A 10057-nucleotide genomic window follows, 5' to 3' on the forward strand; every position below is an offset into this window, starting at 1 on the left:
CAGCCTGTTGCTGCTAGCACCCCTACCTGTTTGCAGGAGTTCGCTTAGTTAACCAGGTGCTAAAGAGACATGTGTGTAGGCTCCTGATTTGTACTGTCAGCAATTTGATTGATGGCAACTAGAGCCTATTGCTCAGCTGCCTCAGAACTTTCTCCTACACTCGGACAATCGAAGAAGTGTCACAAAACATCCTAGAGCCAACGGTGGTAACAATGGACAGTGGTCAGGGTTTGGGGATAGGGCATTGAAATGTACTGGGACATTATGTACCCTAAAGTGATACTGAAGTCTCGTTTTTTTTTTAGTTAAAAAATAACAAACATTTTATACTTACCTGCTGTGCAGTGGATTTGCACAGAGCAGCCTGGATCCTCCTCTTCTCGGGTCCCTCTTCGGCTGTCCTGGCCCCTTCCTCCTGTTGAGTGCCCCCACAGCAAGTGGCTTCTATGGGGGCACCTGAGCCGAGCCACAGCTCCCTGTGTCCATTCAGACACAGAGCCGCAGTCTGGCCCCACCCCCTTACTCTCCTCATTGGCTGACTGGCTGTGATTGACAGCAGTGGGAGCCAATGACCCCGTGCTCCTGTCTCAGCCAATGAGGAGGCAGCCAAGACAATCCTACAACATCGCTGGAGAAAGATGGGGCTCAGGTAAATATTAGGGGGGCTGAGAGGGGCTGCTGCATACAGAAGGCTTTTTATCTTAAAGTGAATGTAAAGTCTCGTTTTTTTTTTTCTATAAACATAACAAGCATGTTATACTTACCTGTTCTGTGCAGTGGTTTTGCACAGAGCAGCCCGGATCCTCCTCTTTTCGGGTCCCTATTCTGAGCTCCAGGCCCCTCCCTCCTGTCGAATGCCCCCACAGCAAGCAGCTTGCTATGGGGGTACCTGAGTCACAGCTTCCTGTGTCCATTCTGACACAGAGCCGCGGCCCAGTCCCGCCCCCCTCTCCTGATTGGCTAGCCGACTTTGACAGCAGCGGGAGCCAATGGTGCCAAAGCTGAGACACTCGTGAACATCGCTGGACAGAGATGGGGCTCAGGTAAGTATTAGGGGGGCTGAGGGGGGCTGCTGCACACAGAAGGCTTTTTATCCTAATGCATAGAATGCATTAAGATAAAAAAAACCTTCTGCCTTTACACTCACTTTAATGCAGATTTAGTTCTGCAACTCTCTTGTCATCAGCAGAGCAGCATGTGATTGATTTAGGCTGCTCTGGGCTCTGCAGACTGCAAGTTTGATTGCTTCTCCCATCTTCTGGAGATTTCCAGACTATAGTGGGTGGGATAGTCAAATGAGCAGTCTGAATGTAGCTCCAGCCAATCCCTGGGGAGGTGTGCCCAGATGGTGGTTGGGGGGGTGCATAAATACTTTGTAACCTTTGAAAGCGGTGTTATTCCCCCCCAGTAGGAGAGGTTCCCAGCTAGATGGGCTGCTGCCCTTCTGGTCAGTTAGGCTAAAGATTTTGCTTGTCTCATCAAGGTCCCAGCTGTGCATAGCTGGGGGGGGGCTATCCTTTTCCACATTCTTTTAAAGCTAAGAGAGGGGTTTCACTTCGGATCCAGTCTGGAAGATTCACTGAGAAGGCTGTCTTCCTGAGCTCTGGAGGGAGGCATCTAAGTCCCAGGGACACTGTGAGTACAGACCTTAGTGAAGGATCCTAGTGGCTGTGGCTGCTGCTAATCCCTGGTGCACCAATACTAACGCTTACCTTGCCTGTAGCATAAGGCCTCGTGCTCATGCACACTGCTGCTGTTAAACTCACGTTTTTGTGAGCTTGGGCGTCTTTTTTAACAAACCTTAAACTCCCCTCTAACGTTTTTAGCAGTTTTTTAGCAGAGGAGTTTATAGGTTGTTATCTGAATGCCCTAAAATCATATTCAAGAACAGTTCATCTGACCCCAAAAACGCTGAATGCTCAAAAATGGTCATGAACGCGCATAAACGCGCATAAACTCTAGGCATGTTTAGCACTTCAGCATTTATTTATTTCAATGGCCAGCATAAATTAAAATTCTGGCCAAATAAATAAACTTCCAAACTCTGTTAGGCTTCATGTACATATAACCTAGTTTGATCGCAGGCTGCGATTTTTTTTTGACATGATTTTGTCGCGATTTGCAGCCAGCGGTCAAAATGTTCCTATACTGAACGCAATTCTTCTCCATTTAGAAGACTGAGGTTAAGGGAGGTTGAACCTCCTTTAACTGCAGCAGCTTCTGAACTCTTCTAAAAGCCTATGGAGTTGATTTACTAAAGGCAAATAGACTGTACACTTTGCAACTGCAATTGCTCCAGAGCTTAGTAAATGAGATTAAGCTTCACTTTGCAAAGAATACCCAATCATGTGCAAGGAAAATTAAAAAAACAACATTTTTGCTTGCACATGATTGGATGCAGGGTGGATAAAAATAAGGATTTTTAAAGAAATAAAATAAACAAAAAATGATTTGTTTTAATTTAAATCGTATTTGTTTGATTTAAATTGGATTTTTTTTCTTTTTATAAAATTTAATTTAATAGAATGCTTTTGATGTAAAAAAAATCTAAAGATCATTTTCTATTTAAGATACATTAATATTTTAGTTTATTCAGCATTAAATTGAGCTTAGTTATGTAGCATGAGGCTGTACATTCTGCAATATTTACATTTTTGGTAAACTCATTCAATGAATCCAATCTCTGCAAGCTGAGATAATATACACTGGTAATGTTATTGTTTTAATTAAATAAAATAATTTGAGTAGTTCTCCAACTACGTGTGATTAACCTGTAACCCTAAAATCGGTTCTGATATCGCTGTTTTACTAACCTAACAGATCATTATTCTAAATAGGAAACCTTTATTTTGTTTGCAAATATTAAGGATTCTAACTACCAGCAAGAATGAGTCCTTACATTTAAAGAGCACCTGTCATTTCTTTTTTTTTTTTCCTTTTTTTTTATATCTCTTTTATTGATATATCAAGCGTAAAACAAAACAAAAACGAAAGATCACAATAAAATAATAAATAAAATTACGCAGGGGTAATGGGCTGTAATGCCCCGTACACACGGTCGGATTTTCCGACGGAAAATGTGCGATCGGAGCTTGTTGTCGGAAATTCCGACCGTGTGTAGGCTCCATCTGACATTTTCGATCAGAATATCCATCACACAATCTGGATCTCAAATTTTCCGACAACAAAATCTGTTGTCATAAATTCCGATCGTGTGTACACAATTCCGAGGCACAAAGTTCCACGCATGCTCGGAATCAAGCAGAAGAGCCGCACTGGCTATTGAACTTCATTTTTCTTGGCTCGTCGTACGCGTTGTATGTCACTGCGTTCTTGACGTTCGGAATTTGTATGACCGTGTGTATGCAAGACAAGTTTGGGCCAACATCCGTCAGAAAAAATCCATGGATTTTGTTGTCGGAATGTTTGATCGTGTGTACGGGGCATAACAAAACTGTAGGATCTAGGAGACCGTAATAAGTCTACGTATGGCTCAGCTCCCAATGATGTAAACGCTCGTGACTATCAGTAATGGTAATTGAAGGAGAGTGTCCCCAGTAGCAACTCATCTCAACATTCTATACATCAAGAAAATGGAATAACGAGAGTGTTATGGCTTGTCTAACATAGAGGCTGTGGTTGGGTCAGCCAGCTATTTGGACCAAACTTTATCGTACTTTTTGGGACAGCCCCGAATAACATAGGTATCTTTATATAAAGGCAAATTGACATTCACCAAATGTTTCCAGAATGTAAGGGAAGGAGGGGCAACCTTCTTCCAGGAATTTGTTTTGGCCTTACGGGCATAGTAAAGCAGTAAGCTAAGCATGGTTCTCCCCGCCACTGTAGGAACTAATTCCTCCACCAGTTCCAATAGGCACAGACTCACAGAAGACATCAGGGAGATCTCAGCAATAGAACTAATGATAGAGATCACCTCCTCCCAGTATTTGGCAATAGCCAGGCAGCTCCAGAAAACCTGGGTAAAATCACTATGAGAGATCGCACCGCCAGCATTCTTGGGAGATCAATGGGTTCATTTTATGTAGTCTATGCAGAATAAAGTAGACCCTATGCACTATTTAAAATTGAATGAGCCTGTCTCTTTGAGAGACCAAATGACAAAAAGAAAGATCTCAAACGTCTTCTCAATCCTCATTATCTAGCTCAAGCATATCTCTCAGTCACCTCTGACGTAGGGAGACCCTGTCATTTCAGATCCATCATGGCAGTGCCTGTGAGCGGGCATCGACTTACCTGCTTCCGCCACGTCCCTTACCTTGTTGTGTCACTGCCACGTCACCAGCCGCCCCATTAAAGTCAACAGCGGGTCAGACGAGGAGCCGCTGTGGGACAGAGGTGACAGTTGCTCTTTAAAAATTATGATTTAAATCAACTTGATTTAAATCATATCCACCCTGATTGGATGATAGAAATCAGCAGAGCTTTCCCTTATTTACTAAGCTCTAGAGCAAGTGCACTTTCAAAGTCCACAGTCTATATGCCTTCAGTAAATCAACCCTTATAAGTACACGGACACATAGGGGATGGATTTACAAAAACTGGAGAATGCAAAATCTGGTGCTGCTGTGCATGGTAGCCAATCAGCTTCTAACTTCAGCTTCTTCAGTTAAGTTTTCACAATAAAACCTGAAGCTGATTGGTTGCTATGCAGAGTTGCACCAGTTTTAGTAAATCAACCCCTTTGGCTTTTATGGAGTTGAGTTTAGGAGCTTTGGCAAGAAAAGCCAAATGCTCCTAAACTCAAGTCTAAAAGCTGTAGTGTACATGAGCCCTCACTCATGGTGACCCAATGATGTCCAATTTTTTTCCTATTGCTGAAGGAACTGTGTTAGGAAGTAACTGCAAATAGAAGAGCGTTCTCTCAAAGTTGTTTAATGTTCTGTAGTATTCCACAGCTTCCCTGAACCCCATCCAAGTTATCCTGCAATAAACATTAAAAAGGAAACCTCTAGACTATTTACTGAGCCAAAGGAGTGTATGTTGCTGTTTGTCTGGCTGGTGCTACACTAGTATGAAGAGAATCTGGGGCAAAACTCAGCTGCCCTTGAGGGAGTAACGCTACACAGTGAATGCATTAAGGTGAAAATTCCTAGCATTTAGTACCACGTTAATTCGTAACTTTCCTCTAATTTGTCATCTTTATTTTTTTCCAGCACTAGTGTCTTTCCAAAATGTACTCATTCTGGTTGCTCCCATCACCTGAAATGAAATGGTGGTCTCACAAGGGGAATGTTTTCCTTGAAAGTTTTTGAGCATGCTTAAAATTTGTAGATATTTGTGAGTCTTCTTAACACAAATGTAATAGGCCGTCCTAATCCATAGACTTCAAAACAAGCAAAATTATAAATGAAGTGTGTTTATACCATATGGCTGTCAACTATTGCATACAACTGTGGAGGAGACTAGCGTTCTTTTTGAAGAGCTCTCAGCATGAAGCAACTCTGCAGCACTAGGAGTTGAAGCAATAATAAAACTCATGTAGTTGACTCATAGAAAAATCATATTGCTGCCAAGGGAACCCAAGAAAACTTTATAACGGTTGCTCCTCATTAAGGAGTGATGTGACTGTATAAGATGTGCACTTTTATCCATTGACTTCATGTGATGGAACACTGCTCCAGTGAATTAAGCCATGAAATAGCTCATTGTGAATTCAAGAACACAGATTTGGGGAATAAAAATGGCAGTCAAGCTGCAAAATGTTTACCTGGTTTGTGATAAACATTGGTTCAATGGGGCAATGACTAGTAAAAATTAAAACTAATGTCGCGTACACACGATCGGACTTTCTGACAACAAATGTTGGATGTGAGCTTGTTGTTGGAAAGTCCAACCGTGTGTAGGCTCCATAGAACATTTTCTGTCGGACTTTCCGCCAACAAATGTTTGAGAGCAGGTTTTCTAATTTTCCGACAACAAAACTTTTGTCGGAAAGTTCGATCGCGTGTACACAAGTCTGTCGCACAAAAGTTCACGCATGCTCCGAATCAAGCAGAAGGAGCCGCACTGGCTATCCTTTTTCTCGGCTCGTCGTACGTGTTGTACGTCACCGCGTTCCCACGTTCAGAATTTTAGGCCAACATTTGTTCGTGTGTATGCAAGACAAGTCTGAGCCAACATCCTTCGGAAAAAAATCCAAAGTTTTGTTCTCGGAAAGTCCGATCGTGTGTACGGGCATAACACTGCTCCAGTGGGGTCTAGGTGAGCAGCAGAATTGAAATATTCATTGAGTCTCCTACATTGGTACTAGCAGAAACAATTCACAGAATGAATAATACAATGTCCCATGCTAAGATGGTAGCCATCGATCAAAATCAAATTCCAAAATTTGAAAAACTTTGGCATCCTTGGATAAAACAACAGTTCCTGTCAAACTTCAATGACTCTGTCCTGTTGCCATGGTAACAGATTAAATGACTTACAGAGACACCCATTCTAAGGCTTCAAAGAGAACTAAAAAGAATAATAAACTGACGAGCGGGACAACCTTGTGGACCATACCTCTACCTTTCAACCCTTTTTCTTCTTTCTCTTTCCTTTTCTCCATCTTACGATTAAAGCTCATTATCAGAATTTATTTGACCTATATACACTCTACTTTAAACAATATGTATAGTAAGTATAAATCATTTAAATACCTACAAAAGTAACTAAGGAAATGATATATATCTTTAATTTAGGTTTACGTGAACCCAATGTTTAATATTTGAAATTTCATGATATTTACCTATATAAACCCTACTGTAAAACAATGAGCTTACTTTATAGATCCTTGTAAACTTACTTTATGTATCTTTATAACATTGTATACTCAATAAACTTCTTTTGACAAGGAAATATTCATTGAGTGATGAAAGTTGTTTCAGAGGTTTAGAGTGACTGTTACTTGAACCAATACCAAGCCGCTGGCCGCCACGAAGAGCGAGCACTTTAAATGCTCCCTTGAATAATAAACAGTGATGATGGGGTTTACAATCTTCTTCTACAATCTTGCAATCTTCCACCCCCATACGTTCTTATTAACCCTCTCTCTAATGGGCTGCCTCACTAGCCAATAGGCTTATGTGGGAGGCAGGAGATGATGAGTAATCTTTGGCACTACCAGTGATGGCTAAAACTTTGCCTAATCGGAATGGCCTCAAAGCTGGCTAGAGAGGGGGCAATAAAAGCTACTGCAGGTACATGTTTTTAGCTGTTGAAGCCCTCGTTCACATGTGTGGTACTCTCTGAAGAGCATTTGACAGTGCCCTGCAACTGCATGTATTGCATGTGGTTGTGGGGCGCTTGCAGAGCAGCTCATGGGGGGACACATGGGGGGACAGGGACAAAAGTAGGGGGGCAACTATAAAATGCAATTATATATATCCTGGGGCTCTTTACTACGCTCCCACAACGAGCCCTTTCACATGTTCTGCAGTGAGCTCCCTTCCTACTGTATTGGGCCCCCCCAGGGTGACAGAAAACAAGCGATATATGTCACCAGCATACCAAGAAAATATAAGGATCCAAAGCAGTGGGAGAACTATCAGGGTTGCAAAGGTTGTCTTGCCACCGGGCCCTGGTGTTCTGCCACTGTGGGGCTTCCCAGCCTCCTCTTGCTGTCCTGCCCCTGCTATTGACAGTGCTGGGCTGGCATCTCTTGGAATTTACAGGCTGGTTCCCCTGTCCTAAGGACGGGAGAAATCAGTCTGTAACTGAGAGTCCTGGTGGAGTCCTTCCTGCAACTCATTCTTCTCCCTGCCAATGAGGATTCAGGGGAAGGAGCAGATCGGGCGGCCGTGGTTGTATGAGCGCTCGCATTATGCAGTGTCAGCGAGCAGAGGGAGGGGGGAGGAATCACCCGCAGGAGCTGACTGGGGACGCTCTCCCTCTCAATAGAGACTGTGTTACTCCAGCGGCGGCCCGAGTAAGATGCGGCGCATCCGCTACACATGCAAACAAAAAGACATTGCCTTTTTGTAAAAAAATTTTTTTTTTTTAAATTGGGGGGGGGGGGGGGGGGCACATGGTGGGGCACAGCATAATGTTGGGGGGGTCAGGGCCCCCTCTGCCCCCCCCCCCGTGACGCCATTGGCCAAAGGTTTTGCATACAGTCATCTGTACAAATAAATTACAGGACATGGTTGTATACAGGTATCCCCAGTACCAAGTGTGGACATGCATACGTGTACAGACAAGCATCTCTGCAGACAGTCTAAGTCCAAGGGCTTACATTTATACGTGTATGCATGTTTACGCTGTGAGCTGTGTATACCCACCAATAGCTGTATACAAGCACGCCCTATAATTAATTTTTACAGGCAGCTCTATGCGCCAGCTCTGGCTCCCAGGTGGCAAAATATGGCCATATTTTATGTTATATGCACCGATATGTCTGTGCACATTATCCCTTAGTGTCTATTCGATCACCTCTGCGGTTTTTATTTTTTATGCTATAAACAAATAAAGACCAACAATTTTGAAAAAAAAAACTATTTTTTACTTTTTGCTATAATAAATATACCCAAAAATTTTTTTAAAAAACGAATTTCTTCATCAGTTTAAGCCAATATATATTCTTCTACATATTTTTGGTAAAAAAATCGCAATAAGCGCATATTGATTGGTTTTTGCAAAAGTTATAGCGACTACAAAATAGGGGATATATTTATGGCATGTTTATTATTATTGTTTTTTTTACTAGTAATGGCGGGGATCAGCGATTTTTAGTGGGACTGCGACGTTGCGGCGGGCAGATCGGACACTTTTGGGACCAGTGACATTATTACAGGGATCAGAGCTAAAAATAGCCACTGATGAAGGTATAAATGGCACTGGCAGGGAAGGGGTTGACACTAGGGGGCGATCGAGGGGTTAAGTGTTCCCTAGGGAGGTGTTTCTAACTGTGGGCGGAGTGTACTGACTGGGAGTACAGAGAGATTGCTGTTCCTAATCACTAGGAACAGACAATCTCTCTCTACTCCCCTGTCAGAATGGGGTTCTGTTTGTTTACATTGACCAATCCCCGTTCTGGCTCTCTGTGGAGCTATCGTGGGTGGCCAACGGACATCGCGGTCACTGGCCACGCGCATCGACTCCGGCCATGCTTCGGCGCGTGCCTTCAATAGCATTTAAAGGGACCAACGTACCGGTACAGCGATTCCCACAGCCGAGCCAACATGCTGCAGTATAACACACCAAGTACGCATGCTAATTCACACTAATGCGCACGTGCACGTGTAGGTGTGCAAGTGCACGCACGAATGCGAGCATGCCAAACTGGAATAGTACATCTATTGCCTCTTTGCCTAGAAGTACATGCACAAATATGAGCATAAGCCCGCACTGGTTTCCTGGTGCTGGGAATCTGGTTTACCTTACAATAACATTCTGATTACGTACAATAGTATGTCATTTAACCACTTCAGCCCCGGAAGGATTTACCCCCTTCTTGACCAGAGCACTTTTTGCGATTCAGCACTGCGTTGCTTTAATTGACAGTTGCACGGTCGTGCGACGTTGCACCCAAACAAAATTTACGTCCTTTTTTTCCCACAAATAGAGCTTTCTTTTGGTGGTATTTAATCACCTCTGCAGTTTTTCTTTTTTGCGCTATAAACAAAAAAAGAGCGACAATTCTGAAAAAAAAGCAATATTTTTTACTTTTGCTATAATAAATATCCCCCTAAAATATATATAAAAAAAACTAATTTCTTTCTCAGTTTAGGCCGATATGTATTCTTCTACATATTTTTGGTAAAAAAAAATCGCAATAAGCCTATATTGATTGGTCTGTGCAAAAGTTGTCTTGACACTCAAAAGTGTCTACAAAATAGGGGATAGATTTTTGGCCTTTTTATTATATATTTTTTTATTAGTAATGGCGCAATCTGCGATTTTTATCATGACTGCGACATTATGGCGGACACATCGGACACTTTTGACACCATTTTGGGACCACTGTCATTTATACAGCGATCAGTGCTATAAAAATGCACTGATTCCTGTGTAAATGACACTGGCAGGGAAGGGGTTAAACACTAGGGGGCGTTTA

Source organism: Aquarana catesbeiana, linkage group LG11 (genome assembly GCF_042186555.1).
Source record: "Aquarana catesbeiana isolate 2022-GZ linkage group LG11, ASM4218655v1, whole genome shotgun sequence".
Taxonomy (NCBI): Eukaryota; Metazoa; Chordata; class Amphibia; order Anura; family Ranidae; genus Aquarana; species Aquarana catesbeiana.